Source organism: Rhamphochromis longiceps, linkage group LG22 (assembly GCF_057381845.1).
Source record: "Rhamphochromis longiceps isolate RC_006_pf linkage group LG22, R_longiceps_female_GT1.1, whole genome shotgun sequence".
NCBI lineage: Eukaryota > Metazoa > Chordata > Actinopteri > Cichliformes > Cichlidae > Rhamphochromis > Rhamphochromis longiceps.
This window is the reverse complement of record NC_140577.1, coordinates 26,814,533-26,836,955: the sequence shown is the minus strand read 5'-3', so window position 1 is coordinate 26,836,955 and position 22,423 is coordinate 26,814,533. Positions and strand designations below refer to the sequence as shown.

The 22,423-nt window shown below is 41.0% G+C and overlaps 1 pseudogene; it reads left to right on the top strand.

The window, feature by feature from the left end:
* Positions 1-12,884: 12,884 nt before the first annotated feature.
* LOC146644223 (uncharacterized) lies at positions 12,885-15,100 on the top strand (annotated as a pseudogene).
* Positions 15,101-22,423: the final 7,323 nt, after the last annotated feature.

Here is a 22,423-nt window from a genome sequence, read left to right as displayed (position 1 = left end):
TACCCATGAACAGCTAAGCAGAAACACTTTGTCGAAACAGATAGAGGTAGGACTTCATGAACTTTGAATTTTGTATTTGTATATACAGTATTACGATTATGGTTTTCGTTATCACCTATTGATTGTATCTATTCAAACAGGATGCCTTTAATAGCTACTAAGCTACTTACAGCTCCTTTATTCACAAGGGGTCCCCACAGCAGAAGGGCAGCAGATAGCTCTGCATGTTTAATTTGTCAGAGTTTTTATGCTCACTGACCTTCCTGACGCAAAACCAAAGGGATTCGCATCTCTTCCTGGGAGACACAATTGCTTGGCTGAAACTGGGTCATGCAACAGGACAATGATCCCGAGTACAGAGGCAAATCTACAACAAGCTGAAAAGGGAAAGAATGAAGGGGGCTGATTGAATTGTAATGGCTGGACCTTAAGAGACCTGTGCATAAACTTGACTTTTACAGAAAGCCAAGCAGAGATGACCACCACCCATTACAGAGAAACAAAAACATCTTCCTCCACTATTTAGCAGTTCATAACAAACTAAAACTGAAACAGACCATTTGTACTGCCCGTCTGCACTCTGCACGGAAATCTTCCCCCATCTACCTTTTCTTGTTTAGAAACACTGGAAATTTTTCTCAGTTTACTTAACTGTTAAGAAATTGAACAAACAGCAAAAAGCTAAAACAATTAGAGAAAACATTGTACTCAGCGCTTCACATGCAAACATCATTTTTCCCTCTACAATAAAAGTTACGGCATCTACAAATTATTAAATAAAAATATGCTAGTACAAACAAAACACAACAGTGGCTAATACTACCAATAAAAAGTCCACCGTTTGAGATCACTATGCAAAAGTGTCAATCAGTCCAAACTGCAGGGAAGAAGAAACACAGCATTTCACAGAAAATGCAGGAAACAGTGCCCTTGTGATCGGCTGTTCCCCTGCTACACAAGCAAGCTGAAGAGGTGCAGGATCACCCGCACTTTCAGACTAGCCTCTCTGAGAGATCACTACTAAGTTCAAGCTGTTTTGCCAAAACACCATCTTCATTTTTCATTAGTGGTTTAGTTCTCTCGGTAGACACTGACAGCCAACAATGCCACACACTGTTCAGGCCTTTTAATTGCTGTTTTTTCTTTCTTTTATTCTAAGTAGAATTTCTAGAAAAAAACACTGAAAATATAAAATTTCACAGTATATTATGCTTAAACAGAATATGAAAGGTTTAAAATGAACTCAACCGTAAACATCTGCAGCAGTAATACCGATCCATAAAACTGACGGAAAACACTTTCCGTTTACATTTAAGGCTTTACTTTACCAGTGATACAGTTTTATATACAGTGACGTGTTTTTACCGTGTTTTACTGCTAATTTTTTGACAAATGATCTTTATAAAGATAGTATATATTTATCTAGATACATAAGTGATAATATGTTACAGTTATGCAGAGACTTGAAGATGTCTGTGCAGAATACAGTAAGCTACAGGAGACTGTCGACGTATTCAAAAGTAAATTTAAATACACTCATCATTATGTGCTGGCTGTAGCTCAGGAGGTAGAGCAGGTCATCTACTAATCAGGAGGTTGGTTGTTCGATCTCTCGCTTCGATCTATGTTAGATAAAAAAGCATTTTCTGTGTACTCAGGGTTCACAGTGTCCTATCTGAACAGGAACTTACTACAGATTATGATGAACTGTTCTCTTGCACTCACTTACTCGATTACAGCAGAGTTATCAGCACAGTTAAACTTATCTTCTGAATATTTACAGTGGAGTATTTTCTTGTATTATTGCAATCAACAAGGTTACCAGTAGCACGGTCTATGAGACGATAAACGATCTTTATCCTGTGGCCTCTAAAAGAATCTCAGGTGAGTCAGCTGCTCCCTTTCCTGCACTGCAGCTGAAAATTGATGTCTAGAATTTATTGTAGTTGTAATGCAACTTAAAAATGACACCAGTACATTAAAAAGTGTCAACACTTTTCAAATAGAAGTTATTTCTAAAGTTAGGATTGCAGTATTTACAGTATGATGTTAGTGTGACTTTACAACTTGGCTCGTTACACTACTCCATCAGAGTCAGCAGCTTGTTATAATACAGATATCCCGTTATTACACAAAAACTATACTGACTTTCTTTTACAATATACATTCAAGCAAAGTTTTAATATCTTTTTTATTGATATCCATTTGCAAAATCTAAAAAAACTAAAATAAAAATTTTAATTACACGCTCTCATTGACTTGATAATAACTGGGTATATTTCTTTTGTAGCGAGCCTTGGCAGCACCAATAAAGCCCCGCACATCTTGGGAGAAAATTGCATCCTGTCTGCAAAGAAAAGGAAATCCAACACAAACCCAGAGTGCCAGACAAAAAGACTGAGAAGTGCCAGTGGACCCAATCAGTTGACAGTGAAGGCTGTGCCAGCAAAGAGTTTCAAAAGAGCACCCAAAAAAAAGACACCTGGCAAAAAAAAAGTGGACCAAGTAACACAGACTTCAATAAATCAATCAAGGGTCAATCAGAACAGTGAAATATGTTGATTCTCTTTATGTATTTGATACCGAACATGTATTGAGAGTAAGTGAGAAATATTTGAAAAGTAAATACACAGTTGTAATACTGTAAAGCAGGGGTCCCCAACTCCAGGCCTCGAGGGCCGGTGTCCTGCAGTTTTTAGATGTGTCCGTGATCCAGCACAGCTGATTTAAATGGCTAAATGACTTCCTCAACATGTCTTGCAGTTCTCCAGAAGCCTGGTAATGAACTAATCATGTGATTCAGGTGTGTAGACCCAGGGTGAGATCTAGGCTGCTAGGAAAAAGTTTGAGAACAGAAAAAACACCCTAGCACAAAAGGCACATGACTGTCAATACACCATAGAAACACAAGACAGGCAACAGGGGAATATAAAAAATTGTGATCTCAGCTTAGTAATTGGGATAGTGGACAATGTATACGACTGAAAAAAAGATATGGGAGGACATGTTAAATTGGACATAGGAGGGCAATACGGCCTAATCAGATGGTGAGGCCTTTAAGATCATTAGGATGATCATTAGGATCATTCATTACCACACTAGGTACGGAAGGATAAGAAGGCTCCAGAGCAGGGAAGTGGGATGTAATCAGTCAGTCACGTTGAGCAGGCCACTGGCCTCCATCCAAGTCTCAGGAGGTGTCAAGTCCTCCCCATCACCAGCCTCCAGAGGGACAAAGTTTACATCACCAGCATCCAGCCAAGTCATCTGAAGGAATCTGCCACCTTCATTGCCTCTACCTTGCCTTCTTGTGACCAGCCTCTTTCCAAGCCTCCAGATGGGTCCTGTTGCCCCCTTACCCTAACCACCAGGGGCAATCGTGGCTCAAGAGTTGGGAGTTCGCCTTGTAATCGGAAGGTTGCTGGTTCGAGCCCCGGCTTGGACAGTCTCGGTCGTTGTGTCTTTGGGCAAGACACTTCACCCGTTGCCTACTGGTGGTGGTTAGAGGGCCCGGTGGCGCCAGTGTCCGGCAGCCTCACCTCTGTCAGTGCGCCCCAGGGTGGCTGTGGCTAGAATGTAGCTTGCCATCACCAGTGTGTGAATGTATGAGTGGATGACTGGATGTGTAAAGCGCTTTGGGGTCCTTAGGGACTAGTAAAGCGCTATATAAATACAGGCCATTTACCATTTACCATTTACCTAACAACCTTGCCTCCACTCTTGGCTTCCTGCTTGCCTTCCAGTAAGGATTTGGCCAAAAAGGAGTCCTCTAGACTTTGACCTGTGCCACCTTCAGGTTCACTCACTAAACGAAGCTTCTGCTCTGTCCTGCATTCGAGTCAACTCTCTGACTTAGTATTCTGCTATTCTTGGCCTCTAGACTGATTCCCAGAGTTGTTCCTTGGCTCTGGCCTGTGGCTGGCTCGATGTCTTAAACCATTATTACTACTTTTCTCTACTCTCCTGCTCTGTGATTTTTTGTTTTTGGTTTCAGTGTTTACTTTCTTCTTTTTAAATTTTTGATAGTGATTGGTCTAATGCACCTTTTAATTTTACTTCCTTGGCTTGTATTTAAACCCCACCTTTCCTTTTAGTTGAGTTAGGGTTGTCATAGTCTCTGTTTTAATTGCAGTTTGTTCCACTCTGTTTTGGATTAATTTTTCCTTTGCATGGACGTTTGTGGATTTTATAGTTGTAACAAAGGGCTGGCTTTTTGTTATTCTGTCTGTCTCAGAGTCTGGGTTTGGGTCCTAAGCCCAGAACTGTTGACAGCACAGCCTCTGCCATCTGCTGTTTTTTATACTGTATAGTGGGGCTTTTTTTAAAAGGCTGTTGCAACTGAAAACAAAACTATGAAAATATTTAAGGTAAAAAATTTGATTGTTGGTGGAAGAAGCCAAAAAAAAAAAACAAACAAACAAAAAAGTCTAGTTTAAAAAAGAATTGCTCATTAAGTCTTTAAGATTGGGGAAACCTGCAGTCAGCTGAGACTGAAGAAGTCACTTGGATGAGTGACGAAACGTTTCTCCCACAAAACGCTACGTCCAGATGAACAGAATCAACTTTTGGAGATGCTCATGAAGTTATAGAATGTTAATATAAAAAAGGTACCATTAAAAATTATATTCAGGGGTAATATTTGAGACATTTTTAGGATAACCTGCTTTCAACTCACACCAAGAAACTGCAGACTTTTTTCATCAAACTCATTTAAAGCACAAAATTCTCAAGAGCCTTCATTTCACACATAGCTGTGAAGTCCTCTATCTTCCTCCTTCTTTGGTTAGTTTTGCTCCCTTGTTAGAAGAGTACCAGACACACAAAAGCAGATAAAACTGTTTTGCTAAACTGCTTTTCATTTGAATAATGCCAGCCAACCTGCATAATTACCTTCATCACAGGCTGGGAATAATTATTTTGCAAACATGGTTCAAAGAACATATTTTTCTTGTATCGCTTCCTCTTTAGGCTTTCACATATAGTTCATTTGCAAATCCCATTTGGAATATTTATAAATCTGAGGACAGCCACAAATTATCTTGAAACCTTTTGATGGTGTCATTACTGCAATGCTCAGAGATTCTTCACTGGATTTACTGCTATCATTGAGTGTCCAACACAAAGACATTACTCTACCGCCATGAAAGCTATAATATGTGCCCATGGCCAATGCTGGCTACAGGATTTGTTAATGCCACGACTAATTGGCTTTGAAAGGATGCCGTGTCATATATAGGATATACAGATACACACCACTCTTGCAAAGATATCTTCTCCTGCCAAGCAATTTCCTTTGGGGCATCATGCAAGATAAAAGTAAATCAATAAGGGGAAAAAATACCAGCAAACTGTTCAAAACAGTCATGATGTTATCACTCTGAGGCACCTCAGTCATTTCTTCAAATGTCATCATCAGAGTCTGAGCTGTGATAGTGCTGTAAGGCTCCCTTAAATTTGTCTTTAAAATGAAATTCAAAGCTAGGATTGAATGAAGGGTTACAGCTGCTCCCCCTGATTGAGGGCCTAGCTATAAAAATTAATCTGACTGATGTGCGTCATGGCACATCTGACATGCAGGCAGTTCAGTTTGTCAGTTAAAGGGTGAGACTGAATAAATACAGGCCTGAAGTGTATCTTATGGGGTGCAATTTCTTTACAGTGGAAAACAAAAGAAAAAAAACTGCAACAACTCTCTTTTGTATATTTTTTGCAAGGTGCCTCATTTATCTGTCATGGCAATATGGCATTTCAACTTGATCGTGGCATTTTAGAAGTATAAAAAAAGCAGTCACATCTGTTTGATGAGGTAAATGTTGTTAGGGAGAGACAGACTGCCCCATGCAGGCACAACACATGCAAGTAAGGTACAACATTTCAAAAGAAATTAGCTATTTCATTATTTTTTAAATAATGCATTCTCATTTTCAAAGCAATATATTTTTAAAAAGACCGAAATTGTCATGGTCCTGGGTCTGGAAACACAGTGTGTGTGTTTTCTGATTTATGGCTATGGTTTAGTGTTTTTCATGGTTTAGTAATTTGCATTTCTAGCTTCCTTAGTTATTTTCTGATTCTATTTTGTGGTTTCTAGTTTTTCAGTTTTGTTCCTGTGCCTCCCCTGTGTTTCTCGTTGAGTAAGTTATGTTCTCAAGTCCTTCTTTGCTAACCCTTGTTAGCCAGAGATAAATGACTCACTTTCTGTTCACTTCATCCCGTCTCCATTGTCTGCATTTGAATGGGCACTCTTCATTCCAAGCTGTCAGCAGACGTGGGAGAAAGAGAAAGAGAGTTTTGTGGTTTTCAATATTGTCAATTTGTAACAAGCTTCAGTACAAAAGAGCTTCCCAAAGTGAAAAGCAAAGTTCACTTCAAAAAAAATTACATGGGGAGAGGTTTATATGCTGTTAATAACTGTGGAGAAAGAGTTACGCTATTTAGTGCTTCTTTAATTCTTGTAGAATGGGTTCTGGCGTTTTGTTGTACAATCTCCTTCAGTTTATATCTTAAAGTGTCCCTGGGCAAGATACTGAACCCTCGCCCTTTATATGTGTGTGTTAAACATTAGTTCTTTGTTTCATTTCCTGTTTATTGATATTAGTATTCTGGTTGAGGGTTATTTACAGTTGTACACAGTAGCTGTCTCTGTTATTAGCCATTCTTCTTTTGTCTTTCTATACCAGTTTTGATTGTTTCTCATCTGTGTAATCTGTGACTTTCTGGTTTTTTTTGGTTATCTGTTTGTCTCCTGTCCCTTTATTGAGTTATACTCAGCCAGTCTCATTGTTCCTGATTAGTCTCAGCTGTTTTGTGTTACCTTTGTGTTTCCACTCCCCACTGATTTCTGTGCGAGTCTTTTTACTGTTACCCACCTGTCTGCTTCCCTGTGTCTTTCTTTGGGCTTTTTGGATTTTGTTATCTCAGAGTTTAGGACTCCCTTTTGCTTTCACTTTTATTTGATAATTCACTGAATGAGCCACAAAAGAAGACCACAAAAACACACAGCGGCGCAAATGCGCTAACACAGAAATTGGCGTACCGATTTCCTCTGTTATTTTTGCCGGTAGCCTGCAGCCACGTGATTATCAGCAGTTACCACGCCTACCTAGCCACATCAGAGCCGTTTTTCGTCAAAACCTCCATTTTAGACCCACCTATAGACTGGACAGACGTCACATGCAGTAAATTTGGGCCCACGTGGGTTTTGGCCTTGCAACGTCTGATTGGTTGAAGTGACACCTAGACCTGGGGTATAGCGTACGCTTGGGGAGTGTGATTGTGTGTACAGCGTCTCTTTATGTCTGTCTCCACGTTGGGTGAGTGTTGAGTAATTGCATATGAGAGCATGGGGGTGGGAATGGATGTTTGTATCTGTGTGTGCCTGTATGTCTGTGTCTATATGTCAGGTTGGGTATCAGACACCACCTCTCTAGGGACATCTCAGGCCCTCCAAGGTATGGAGGCCTATCTCCCCTACCACTTCCCCTGCCAGTGGCAGACGCCCTCAGACATCGGTGTGTTGGTGGTTCTTCGTGTGGGCGTCCAGGTACACACCGGCTCACTCCTTGGTGGCTGCTTGTCGGGGCCTGAAGCCTGGGGCTCGCTCGGGCCACTTCAGGGGTGGGGTGCCCTCAGCTTCTTGACCTGGGGCTCGGTCACTCAGGCACAGCTGGCTGCCGGCGGAGCTCACAGGCACGTCACTGCAACCCCCCCGGCTTCTGCTCCATGGCTGCTGAGTGACCCCTCATCTGGGACTCTCCTCAGCTCTTTCTGGGACAGTGGCGCGGCTGCCCCTCTGTTGGTCTTCCTTGGTCTCTTGTGTTCTGAGGGCCTCTATGTCTGGAGTTTTGATCTCCTCCATACCTGCTTCATGCCCTGGTGGACGGGGCTGTGGCTCCCCCCACCCTCTAGCAGATCATTACATGAAGGAACCTTTTAAATACAAGCACGTTCATGCTCACAGGTGTACACAAGGGTGCTCACACACACAAACTACACCCTTTTTGGCTGCTACCTCAAAGCACACTGTGCGCTGTCGATCTTACGTGCTGGACAATAATGATTAATATTTAGTATTTACTGTCATATTCACATAGATCATCGTGATGTTGTTTATTATGTTGCTCTTTTTATCTTCTGCTTGATTTCTCTTTTTTCTTTCTCAACAGGTGATCCAGGTGATTGATATTTGTATTTTTTGTCTTCTTAGTTTGTTGTTGTTGGGGGTTTTTTGCCCTTTATACCCGTCCCTCTTCTTAGCTGTTTTTCTTTCCCTCTTTCTTTCTCCCTTTTCTTTTCCCCAGTCAAGTCTGTCCCGTATTTAGCAAGTGAAAATAAAATAAAATAAACAATAAAAGGTGAATCAAATAGACCATTACGGCAAGGTTGGGATGGTCCATTTGGTAAAGTAAATCCGTTGGGCATCTTTCTTCGCGTTTAGACAATAATTCTGATGGCAAAAGAGCCGAACGGGACAGGCAAAAAAAAAAAAAAAAAAATGTGTGGTTATTTCTTCAAAAACATAAATTTTTTAAAAATGCATTTTTCGGACTGTTAATAAAATTAATTCATTTCTGCTCTTTAATACCTAAAAAATTCAACTGGCATGGTGTCCAATTGTGTGCCAAAATTGGACATTTGTGGATATTCATGTATTGACAGGGCTGTAATTTTTCACTGTTTCACTTTAGAAACATAAATCTTTGCACAGATGATGTTTATATGTTGGTTCCTGAATTTATGGAATGAAATGTTAACTGAGGCATATTTTTAAAAGGGTTAAATGCCAAAAAATTAAAAAGAAAATTAGGCGAGGATAAAATCTACTTACTTTTTCTGTGTTCCAGTCTCAGTAACTTTGACACAGTAATATCTGCTTCAATATTTACACATCTGATGAAATTTCACAAGTGTTAGCTTTATTTTGATACCAAAATTGTAAGCACAGAGTTTGTAATTGCAGACAAATGATCGATTACATTTGGGCATTGCATTTTCGAGCAGGAAGGTCAGAAACCCCTTTGGGGTTTAAGAGGTTAAAAAGAGATGAATAAACAAAGCGCCTATCTACCCCTTTTCTTTGCTGCCTTGTCATTTTACATTTGTGTCAATAATGTTTTTGTAATTTGTACACTTGACTTGACTTTGATCAATATCAGGTGTATCAATCTCTTTGTCAACTTCAGTATGATTTGCTTGTCTGAGAGAAACTCAGTTACGCTCCCACACATGCAGCCCAGACGACTGATAGAGAACAGATTTCAGGGCACTCCAATCACAAAAAGCTAAGACCTATTAAGATAAGACATAGATGTAACGATAGATATAATGAAATTTAAACAATCCCCTTTGGGAAATTAGGTCAGAGAGAATTATGCGGAGATATAAAACTGAAAAGCATGAAATTTGTGGATAGCAGCATGATTAAAGTGTGCCAAAATTTAGACAGTACAACACTTGGAGAAATAACTTTTCAATAGGTAATATAAGGATACATGAAAGTAGCCCTTTGTTCAATTAGTGTACAGTATTGGTCCCTAAGTTCTTGTTGGGCTGTCCTGCCATTTCTGTCTATTTTCCCTCTTCTGGTTCTATACATTGTTTCTCCTTTCTCCCCTGTGTGTCTGTGTGTGTGTCTGTGTGTGAAAGAGAGAGTACCAGTGTGCCTGTTTTTGTGTCTGGGCAGGACTCCTGCTATTCTGCTGTTAATAAATGGCCTGTATTTATATAGCGCTTTACTAGTCCCTAAGGACCCCAAAGCACTTTATGCTGGGCTCACACTGTGCGATTTTTGGCCCATTTTGAGCCGATTTTTGAGTCATGCGACCGTTTTGGCGATCGGCCCGAGTTTGGCCTTCATCGTGCGTCGTGCATAGTGTAGTATACGTGGGGTAACAAGAAGCGATTAACACCTCACGACCAGCTCCCGATCATCAATCGCTTGGTCGTGAGGGTGTCACTGTAGTTTTTCACACTGCGCACGTGCAAACACAAATGTCAGCGAAAAAGACGGCGCAGCACGGCAGTGCAGCGTGTGATCTGGACACAAGCGATGGAGGCACAACTTGTAGAACTATGGCAAGCTCATCCGAGCCTTTTCGATGTGGCCTCACAAAATTATCACGACCACAACAACCGTGAAAATAGTTGGATCTACATTGCTGCTCAATCACAGCTGCCTGATCAATGTTTTTCATTAGCAATTTAGCAAAGTTGATGGTGGTGGTGTGTCTGTGTGAGTGAAAGACAGAGAGGGAGAGCGACAGAATTTCTGTTATAACCTTCATTTTATGGACGCACAGTGTGAGCACTCAGGTCACATCGGAGCATCGGGCCGTATAGTGTGAGACCCTGCATCGTGACCTATGAACTTCTAACCCCTGCAAGTCAATCGTGCAGTTTGAGCAGGAGCTGAATCGCGCGACTGAAAAAATCGCACAGTGTCTGCCCAGCACAACACATCCTGTCATTCACCCATTCACACACTGGTGATGGCAAGCTACGTTGTAGCCACAGCCACCCTGGGGAGCACTGACAGAGGCAAGGCTGCCGGACACTGGCGCCACCGGGCCCTCTGACCACCACCAGTAGCCCAAGGACACAACGATAGAGACTGTCCAAGCCGGGGCTCGAACCGGCAACCCTCCGATTACAAGGCGAATTCCCAACTCTTGAGCCACGATCACTCTTGAGCCATGATTATGGAGGAGCATGTGTGCTTCTGATTCCTCCTGATTCCTTAGCCACTACTTAAGGGAGTAGCTGAACTTCAGTCATTGCTGTATTGTTGCACTATTTACAGTTAGTGAAGCTCCTGGCTCTGATGCTTGCTAGTCAGTTGTGTAACTTCTGTGGAAAACTTACCTGTGTCTTCTTTGTGCAGGAGCTGGATAATCCTTCTGTTGAGTTTAGAGGGGGTGTTTATAAAGAGAATCGAGCATGGAGAATCCCTTGACATGGGAAGCCCCCCCACACCCTCTAGCAGATCATTACATGAAGGAACCTTTTAAAAAAACAAGCGCGTCCATGCTCACAGGTGTACACACGGGTGATCACACCCACAAACTACACCCTTTTTGGCTCCTACCTCAAAGCACACTGTGTTCTGTTGATCTTATGTGCTGCACAATAATGTTTAATATTTAGTATTTACTGTCATATTCCCATATATCATTGTGATGTTGTTTATTCTATTACTCTTGTTCTCTTCTGCTTGTTTTCTTTTTTCTTTCTCAGCAGGTGACCCAGGTGATTGATATATGCATTTTTTTTCTTTTTTTCTTCTTTTTTTTTCTTTTTCTGCTCATTCTGTTGGTTTTTGTTTTTTGCCCTTCTCCCCCGTCCCTCTTCTCAGCTGTTTCTCTTTCCCTCTTTCTTTCTCCCCTTCTTTCCCCCAGTCAAGTCTGTCCCATATTCAGTAAGTGAAAATAAAATAAACAATAAAAGGTGAATCAAATGGACCATTATGGCAAGGCTGGGATGGTCCATTTGGTAAAGTAAATCCGTTGGGCATCTTTCTTTGCCTTTAGACAACAATTCTGATGGCAAAAGAGCCAAACGGGACAGGCAAAAAAAAAAAAAAAAAGACATGGGAACTGGGACCTTCACCACTGTGCATACTATGCTGTATATAGTTGCACAGTTTTTTACACATAAATGTACTGTTTTGACTTTAAGTGAGTCTGCGCCTGAGTCTCTTTTCCTTTTTTCAGTAAAAAGGTCAAAATATTTTTCATTTATCCAAGTTCACATTAAATGCAGAAAATAGAACATATTAAACACTTCATTTTCAGATTTTTGAAAGGTACCATGATCTTTCCTCAAACAGAACTGCATCCAAAACAAAAACGTATAGTCATAATCTCAGAACTTCTGGAAGAATATGGCCTCTCCAGATTAAAGAGGAAAGTGAGACCATCTGCCTTATCTGTGCTCAGCTCAAAAGCCCGCAGCAGGCCTTGCATGTTTCAGCAAGCCAATGCTAAACTGCACACTCCAACTATTACAACATGGCTTCGCAGTAGAAGAGTTAGGGTGCTGAAGTGGCCTGCCTCTAGTCCAGCCTTTTCAAATGAAAAACATTTGGCAAAACGTAAAATACAACCATCAGGCAGCTGTCATGGTCCTGGGCCATGTTGGCCCAGCATTCTTAGTTTTCTTGTATTTTTGTATTTTGTTCCGTATGCTGTGGTTCCTAGGTTCTGTTAAATATGTTCCTTATTTGATTACCCCCTGTGTGCCCCTCTGTGTATCCGTGAGCCCTCGTTTCCCCTCGTGTTTCATTTAATGTTTTCCCCAGCCCGTTATGTCTGTGCTCTCTCTCCTCCTGTCTGAACCTCTGTGTACTTCCTGTTTTACTTTGACAGTCTCTCGCCAGTATGCGTCATGTTGTGTTCACTCCTGCCCTGTCTCGTTATGATTATCTGTGTCAGCTGTGTTCCCCGTGTGCTCCCACTTCCCTCGTTAACCCTCTGTGTATTTATGTGCATGTCTCCCTCAGTTCAGTGTCGCGTTGTCAATATCTCCTCCCCGAACCTGTGTGTCTTTCTGTGTTCCCTCGGTCTTCTGTTAGCATTCCCAGTTTAGTTCTGTTTCTTTGTGAAGCCTGCAATAAAGCAGTGATTTTGAGTTCAGCTTTTTGTCTCCGTGAGTTTTGCGTTTGGGTCCTCTTCTGCCTCCACACAGCCAGTTCATGACAGCAGCCAGTTTTTCACCCAGTGGTGGTGCCTACCACTTATGTACAATCCAGGCCCTGAGGTGACAGTTGACGAGTGCCTGGTTCCTTTCAGAGGTCGGTGTTCCTCAGGGTGTACATTCCAAGCAAACCAGGGAAATGTGGTATAAAGATCTGGGTAGCGTGTGATGCCAGAAGCAGCTATGCCTGGAATATGCAGGTCTACACGTGGAAACCCAGTACTGGAAGGCCAGAAGAAAACCAGGCTATGCATGTTGTGCTGGACATGCCAACCAGCCTCCAAGGGCATAATATCACTTGTGACAACTGATTCACATCATATGCTCTTGGTCAGAAGCTGCTGAGAAGAAAGCATCGTAGGGGCAGTGAGGAAGAACAAGCCTGAACTTCACCCTGCACTGTTATGGAGGAAGAGAGGCACTCTCATCAAAATTTGCTTTCACTGACACACACACTCTTGTGTCATATGTTCCCAAGAAGAATAGACATGTTCTGATGAGCATGCTGCACAAAGACGTTGCTGTCAGCACCACAGAGGACAGGAAGCCCCTTATGATCCAGGACTTTAACAAGAACAAAGGAGGCATTGACTGCCTTGATAAGGTAATGTAAAGTTTCATCCATCATGCATTTAATTTTATTTTTATTTATGTCAATCATAGCATTTTGTATACTACAGATTCAATATTGTTCCCAATCTCATATTTATTGTTCCTTTTATTGCAGCTTATTGGTACATACACCCATAGCTGGACTGGCCATCGGGCATTTGCCCAGTGGGCCATTGGTGATTTTTTTGTATTTTATAGGCCGATGTGTTTTGTTTTTTTTTTGTTTTTTTTCGTAAAGGTATAAACAATTAAAGGTAGTGGATTGGCCAGATGCTGGCAGATGTGTAAGAATAACTCAATTGGTTGGTGGTGGCTATGGCGGAGCTTCCACAGATTCAGTAACATTAGCAAGTGGTGGAGGCCAGCAGGTGGATGAGGGAAAGGGGAGGCAGGAGAGACCCGGGGCGGCCGCCGGTCCGAGTATCAGGGGAACTGAACTTCAGGTAAGAAGTTATGATCTGCAGTCTATCTGGGTCAGATATAAACCAAGTTTAGGTGTACGCTGTTGTGACAGTGATGTACACTGTCTTGTTGGTATATGTATGATGTCTATAGATTTTATACCAGATAAAAACTTTGGTTGTAAGATTCAGATAATTACTTATTAAAAGCTAGACATTTGAAATGAGAATAAGGAAGAAAAGTACTTCTTTGTGCTCCCTTTTCCCTGTTAATGCCCTACCTGGCCCCCTGTCAAAACTATGCTAGACCCGCCCCTGCACAGTTACCAGCTGTCAGCTACGTAGAAAAGGATCCTGGTGTTATTTGTCTCTGAGAAACAGTCCATAGGTTCCCTTCAACTAATACATGTCACCTAAAAGGTAAACCTGTTTCTCAATCACCTGTTCAGATGATTCAGTATGGACATCTCCTGGTTTCATCTTCATGTTTCCCTCTCACCACATATCCAAACCGATATCATGACCGTCATGATAAAGGTTGCCATGTTAGAAAAAATATTTTTGCCCTGCCATGCTGTTTATTGATGTGGTAAATAAATCATTTATGAAAATATCACTAAATCGTTCATTTATTATTTTTAATATTCAGTAATGATCATGTCTCACCTGTAGTCTTCTCTGTCTTAATGTCAGGTTTCCACCATGTGTTGTAGATAGTTCAGGAGGTTAACTCAACCAAGCAGTCTTTGGGTTTCGGCTAAGTACTGTTTAGAATACCAGAATAGGGAGAATGGTGTAGGTTTAAGTTTATTAGAAACATATTTACCAACAAGACAGTGTACATCACTGTCACAACAGAGTTTGTTTTCATTCAAAAGCTTTATGGTTTTTCCTATAATACCTGGTGGGCCGGTCTCTAGTCAAAATGCCTGGGCCGATTTTTTTTTTTTTTTTTTTTTTTTTTGTCCCATTCCAGCCCTGCATACACCTGCAAGTGAATGACAGCCCGCTGGCCTGTGGCACTGTTCCACAACATCCTTGATGTGTCTGCTTTCAACGCATATGTGGTGCGGACAGCCATCGACCCAACCTGGAATCAGGGGAGGAGTTTCAAGAGGAGACTTTTCCTAGCAGAGCTGGGGAAAACTTTGGTGATTCCTCTTATTCAACAGCACCAGTACATTCCCTGCACACCAGCCTCTGCCAGTCTGGTTAAGAGTGTGCAAGCCCCAGCCGCTGCCCTGACTCTCCCCCAACAAGGACGTGGGCAGAAAAGGAAGCGCTGTGAGCTCTGTGCCCCTAGAGACAACAAAACAAGCCTGAGATGCTGCAAATGTGATGCCTATGTTTGCAAGGCCCACTCTCACCTGAGTGTCACATGCCACTCATGTGCATGAATACACACACACACACACTTCATGTTGAGTTTGGTGTTTGGTTTTCCATGAATTTTTTACATGTCATGTTCATTTTGTAATACATTTGTATTGCCTATTTGTATTTTCACTGCAGTTATTTTATGTCTAATTCTATTAATTAATGTTAAACACTACTTTGAGACATTGTTCAAAGCTAAAGAATGTTTGAATAAAAATTTGGTGGTGAAAAGTTGCTTTTGTGCTAATTTAAGAGCAGTTAAAAAAAAAAAAAAGTAGTAAGGGGCGAGAGGTGAACACAACAGGAGGGATACTAAGTAACAGGAGTAACAAAGTCAACCTAAATGCATGAGCCTTTTATGGGCAAAAAGACCTCTGCTTAACCTTGGACAATTTGGCAAGCCTTTTTTCAAGACTCAAGTCAGGAATATGGGCTTGCAATAACAGAAATCCAGGTTAGCTCACGTTTTTCCAAATTAAGGCCCTTTCATTGGACACTGAATGTGCGGCACTCACCGCTAACTAAGTGAAGGGCCCAAAATTTGTGTTGCGCTGGTCGCGGTGCTCTGTTTGTAAGTCATTTTTTTGTGGCTGCTCTACGTGTACTAGATGCACCTGCTGCTTGTCATTTCGAAACATGTATCTTTCTGACTTCATATCCTCTCTGAGAGTTTGTGTTGTATTATGTTCAAATGTTAAAAAAACAGAATCACTCATTCAAATAGAAGAAAGCTTTCTAACTATCCTGCCTGGAGCGGGATACATGCACATTAACCTGTGACAAAAAGTTCACCGAACAAACAAAATGCACAGAACCTTGTCCTTGGTCATGTGGTTTAACTCAGAGGAGCTACAGCTTTCAATTCTATTGAAGGTAAACCATGGTTGAACTTTGACCGCAGTATGCATGAGTACTCCGTGCTAAGCAGCTAGAAACCATTATTGCATGGCACAACAATAGACACGAATGGGGTGTTTTAAAAAATCTCAGTTTTCGGTGATTCGAAACGCCGTTTACGTGTGGACGAAAGGCCCAAACACAGCTGCATTTTCAAAAATACCCGTGCAGGTGTGCACGTAGCGTAAAAGAGTTAGTAGTGTATTTTATTACTACCTGTAATTTATTGAAGATTACTTGTATTTACTTAATTGTTTACTAAATGTTTGAGGTGTGAAATAAACCGCAATGGAGTTTGAAAACAAAATATGGGTGTGTGTGGTTGGAGGGGGGGTGTTAGGTGGTGGGGAGCGCAAAATTTTTCTTGTAAAACAAAGGGGGGCCTAGCAAAAAAAAGGTTGGGAACCACTGATCTAAGAGTTAAAAGAAGAATTGAAATTAAGAAATTCAATATTCTACCATGAGCCATGCGTAGAAATGATGTCTCCTTGGATGGTAAATCGCAGGAAAAAAGTGCTGAAGTGTGCTCCTGTTTGTTGTCTTCAAGGTTATTCCTTTATTCGCTGTGCTCATATTCCATTTTAAACTGACACAAGTCACAACATGAAAATCAGATGAGAGCAACTCAAACTTCAAACTGAGACTGGAGTTATGATTTGAATGCATTCACTCCATCCTTTCCATCTCCTGAGACTCTTGATAATTTAGTCAAGAAATTTTTCTGTGTTTGTTTGTGAACCCTGCAGTCCCAGGTGGGTTATTCCAAAAAGATACAACACAATAGAAGGTTGCACAACATCAGAAATGACAATTCTTAAAAGCAGTTGTTGTATGCTGTTGTATTCGCCCATCTCCATTTCCACTTCAGAAAATTAAAGTATGGTTATCACACACACGAAGAGTGGCCAGCTCAGGATTCTGAAATTACTCATCACCTTTAAATAGCATCCAAGCTTCAAGGTCTCTTAGACCACCATCCTTTTTATTATGTAGATCATAATCCCTCATCTGCTCGTGGAGGGGCCTATTTTCTTGTAATGCAGACAAATGGAAAGGTGATCATAGCACTTAATCTTCGCAGGGATTTCCTCTTGTTCTCTATGTCTGTCATTTATCTTCAAACACCAAAATGACCTTTTGGTGTTTGGGCTTGAGGGAGGATTCATCTGTCACCCTATAAATGCCTCCTTTCTGTTGATTGGAACACTATTTGCATCTAAAGCTGAGCAATAAAACTTGATATTGTACTATATTGGACATAAAAAATCCACTGAAGTATCGCTAATGAGGTGGTTTGCACTGTTGCCTCACAGCAAAAAGGTCCTGGGTTCAATCTGTATGGAGTTTGCATGTTTTCCCTGTTTTTGCGTGGGTCCTCTTTAGCTACTCAGGCTTCCTCCCACAGTCCAAGGACATGCAGTTACTAGGGTTAGGTAACTCTAAATTATACCCATAGATGTGAATGTGACTGTGAATGGTTGTCTGTCTCTTTGTATTAGCCCTGCGGCAAACTGGTGACTTGTCCAGGGTGTAACCCCTCCTGCCTTGTGGTAGCTGAGATAGACTCCAGCCCCCCTACAGCCCTGATTAGGATAAGAGGATAGATGGATAGTGCTAATGTCTTTTCTGGTATTGTATTTAAATGTTATACAAGATATGTCATTAAAATGATATAAGAAAAAAAAAGATATCTTGATAATACCAGAGAGGAGAAAGTGTGGTGCATCCCATACACAGATTTGTTTATTCTGGATTTATTCAACTGGATCATTGTACACACATTATAGCACCTTTACACAAATAACAATGTAGGTTGATGAACGGTGGGCTGAATCAGCTCTCTCAAACTTCCCCCAATGTGGGGATACAGATGCATAGATCAGCAGCTGAAGACACTTTTATAAAGTTGTGATTCCTGTTATACTTCTTTAAAACTGAATTGAATGAAATTCTATTTAATTAAGGTTTAATTATATAGCACAAAATCACAACAACAGTCACCTCCAGCTGCTTTATTTTGTAAGGTAAAGACCTTAGAATAATACAGAGAGAACGCCAACAAGAAGAATACCTCCTATGAGCAAACACTTTGGCAACAGTGTGAAGGAAAAACTCCCTTTAACAAGAAGAAACCTCTGGCAGAACCAGAGTCAGGAAGGGGCTAGTTGGGGTGAAGGAAGGGAGGAGAATAGACACACTGTAGAACTGATTCAGAGATTAGCACATAGTGTGTAAAAGAGGGGACAAAAAATCAACTCAAAGTTTGATTGAAGTCTGCTTAAAGTAAAAAATGAATAGTTGGTCTATTGTGATACTAGAGCCAAGCCTCAGACTCATTGTCTAACGACAAAGTTTACATTACCCAGACCCAAGGTGGTCCTGTAACAACAAGAGGGTGAACGGTACCCATGTTTTGATGAATAATGTGTACATGTAGATGGAAAGGTCTGGGCAAGAAACAGTGGGAAAGCAATTTTTCACGCTGCGTGATCTCAGTTGTGGCATCGTCACCCTGGTGTAGAGATTCAAGAAAAAAACTCAGTTTTTCATACCCTTAAAAATTCTACTGTGAGAAGAAGGAAAAAAACATAAAAGATACGAAAGAACAAACCATTTTTGTAAATTTGCCTGTTTTACTACCACAGAGGATTAAAAAAAACTTGTGTCCTGATTTCAGAGAGCATGCATTTAATTTTGAAGACTGAAGGTAAAAAGACACAGAAAGTAGTAAAAGGATAGCAGAGCATGTTGGTCATGTTCACAGGTTCTAGACTTATTGACTGTATAATCCTCATATCTAAAATGCTGCTAGTTTAACAAATACTTTTTTAGCCTCTGAATTTCATATTTTGTATAAAAACAATTTTAATTTCTAAACAGTTAATGCAGTCATTTTATTAAACACCTTGAATTAAAGCTGAAACCAAACAATCAAATCTCAATTGCTTGATGTAAAACAAACTTGGGTGGTGTACAGTGTTAAAACTTAAAATTTCCTTGTTATTCAGTCTCTCTGATAGCTTTGGTGCCAAAGTCCTTATGGCAGCTCTGCAGCCACAGATGTGAGTGGTTATAAATGGGGACACATTTCAAAGTGTTTTTAGAAGGTGTTTTTAGATGCAGCACATCTTTAATTTGTGCTGCTTAGCTGTTTGCTTCTCATGGACAAATCTCTTTTCTAAGTTCCTTAGGTTGTTGGTTATATTTGTCACAAATTTTCTTTGCCTCAAGTGACTCTCAACACAGTCTGGAAGTGTTTCTGAGAAGCGGCATAACCTCTATCAATGCATTGTTTACTGGTCATGGCAATGGTCCCATCTATGCATTCTGTACACCCACACACTGAGGCAACTCAGTTTGATTCAATTCTAAGTCCTTATCTTAGGACCATTTACCTTTTACCATCTAAAATTCAATAAATCTTTTCGCTTTAGTTCTACCTTGAATTGCTTTGCAAAATAGCTCCACAAAGTCCTTCTCATTCACTAAGCAACATGTAAACTATTGTGTAGGATTAGATGAGGAAAGAAAAGCACTGTCTGTGCTTTCGTATAGCTATTGTGCAAAAACCACTTGGACCAGAAGATAACATAAGACTTTACAGAACAAATTTACTAATTATCACACCATCAGCTGAAAGTACACAAAATGCAGAAGGAACAAAAAAAATTATATGGTGCTTTTCTTGATAAAATCGTACTTTTCCCTACTCTTATTTTATGTTTTTTGTGCGACTTATGAGGTCAGTTTTGTTTTTTTAGTTACAGCATGTCAAAATGAAAAAGAAAAAAAACTAAATCAGACGTGGTATCTTGTGCTGAAAAGAATGGTACCAAAATAGGCAAGGAAAACATCCATCCATCTTCTAATGCTTATCAAGTGCTGGGTTGTGAGGGCAACAGCCTAAGGCTACGTCTACACTAATCCGGATAAATTTGAAAAAAATGCTCTAAAAACGGTCCGCATCCACACTGTCGTGTTCAATCGTTTTCATCCATACTGAATACACTACGTTCCTGTACCGTGCATGCGTGAAATGCAAGACGATTGACCTGCGTCACTTCCATCTGCCATTTATTTACTTTCCGGCTCTTTGAAAAGTTGCGCAAAATGTCAAGGAAAAGTGCAGAGTTTTATCTGGAGCATGTACAAACTGATATTAATCTATAATAGAGCTGTCAAAATTGACAACAAACGAAACAACTGCTGTCATCCACCATCTTAACTGAATTGGTGACATGACTGCATCATATGACTAAAATGTGTCATCGTTTTCGCAGTCCACACAGCAACGCAAAAACCGCGTTTTCAAATTTATCCACTTTAGAGAGCGTTTTCAGAAAGATCAGTTTTCCTTGACCAAAGCACTGTCTCTGTGTGGACGGAAGGCCAAAACGGAGAGAAAAAGATGCGTCTTCAAACCAAAATGCATCAGTGTGGACATAGCCTAAGCAGAGAAGTCCAGACCTTCCTCTCCCTGGACTACCTCCTCCAGCTTGTCCGGGGAACACCAAGGCATCCACTGGCCAGCCGAGAGATATAAAGCCAAGAAATATAATCCGTCCAGTGTGTCCTGGGTCTGCCCCGGGACACACTGGAGCCTGGAACACCTCACCCAGGATGCATCCTTATCAGATGCCTGAATCACCTCAACTGGCTCCTTTCGATGTGGAGGAGCAGTGGCTCTACTCAGAGCCCCTCCTAGGTGGCTGAACCCTATCTCTAAGAGAGAGGCTAGCCACCCTTCAGAGGAAGCCCATTTACACCTCTTGTATTCTCAATCTCATTTTTTCAGTCACTACCCACAGCTTGTGACCATAGGTGAGGGTAGAGACGTAGACTGAGCTTCGCTTTTACACTCAGCTCTCTCTTCACCACGATGGACCGGTACAACGTCCGCATCACAGCCGCAGCACCAATCCATCTGTCAATCTCCCACTCCCTTCTCCCGTCACTTGTGAACAAGACCCCGAGATACTTAAACTCCTCCACTTGGGGCAGGAACTTGTCCCTGACCCAAATTTGGGACTCTACCCTTTTCCGGCTGAGGACCATGAACAGATTTGGAGGTGCTGATTCTCATTTCCACCGTTTCACATTTGGCTGCGAACAGTTCCTGTGCGAGCTGGAGGCCATCACCCAATAAAGCCAACAAAACTGTACAATATAAAGTGCCTTGAGGTGACTGTTGTTGTGATTTGGCGCTATATAAATAAAATTGAATTGAATTGAATTGAACTGAATTGAATAGAACCGCATAATCTGCGAAAAGCAGACATGAGATTCTGAGACCACCCTAGTGAAAGCTACTGGGCTATGCCTAGAAATTCTGTCCATAAAAATTACAGATGCGAGGAGTGTAATCCCCCTACACTTGGAACGTACCCTCTGGTCCCCCTTCTTAAAGATGGGAATCACCTCCTAAGCCTGCCAGTCCAGAGGTACTGCCCCTGATCTCTACGCAAAATTGTAGTCAAAAACGATCAGTTGTACCGTAGACAATTTAGTAAAAGTAAATCTAGTATAAAGCTAAAACCATCACAGATTGTATCCTTGATAAGTAAGAATATGAACAATAAAATTACCAGATTTAAATGCACGAGTTTTAGTTTACAGTACCATACCACCTTTACAGGGAGTGCAGAATTATTAGGCAAGTTGTATTTCTGAGGAATAATTTTATTATTGAACAACAACCATGTTCTCAATGAACCCAAAAAAACTCATTAATATCAAAGCTGAATGTTTTTGGAAGTAGTTTTTAGTTTGTTTTTAGTTTTAGCTATTTTAGGGGGATATCTGTGTGTGCAGGTGACTATTACTGTGCATGATTATTAGGCAACTTAACAAAAAACAAATATATACCCATTTCAATTATTTATTTTTTTACCAGTGACACCAATATAACATCTCCACATTCACAAATATACATTTCTGACATTCAAAAACAAAACAAAAACAAATCAGCGACCAATATAGCCACCTTTCTTTGCAAGGACTCTCAAAAGCCTGCCATCCATGGATTCTGTCAGTGTTTTGATCTGTTCACCATCAACATTGCATGCAGCAGCAACCACAGCCTCCCAGACACTGTTCAGAGAGGTGTACTGTTTTCCCTCCTTGTAAATCTCACATTTGATGATGGACCACAGGTTCTCAATGGGGTTCAGATCAGGTGAACAAGGTGGCCATGTCATTAGTTTTTCTTCTTTTATACCCTTTCTTGCCAGCCACGCTGTGGAGTACTTGGACGCGTGTGATGGAGCATTGTCCTGCATGAAAATCATGTTTTTCTTGAAGGATGCAGACTTCTTCCTGTACCACTGCTTGAAGATGGTGTCTTCCAGAAACTGGCAGTAGGACTGGGAGTTGAGCTTGACTCCATCCTCAACCCGAAAAGGCCCCACAAGCTCATCTTTGATGATACCAGTCCAAACCAGTACTCC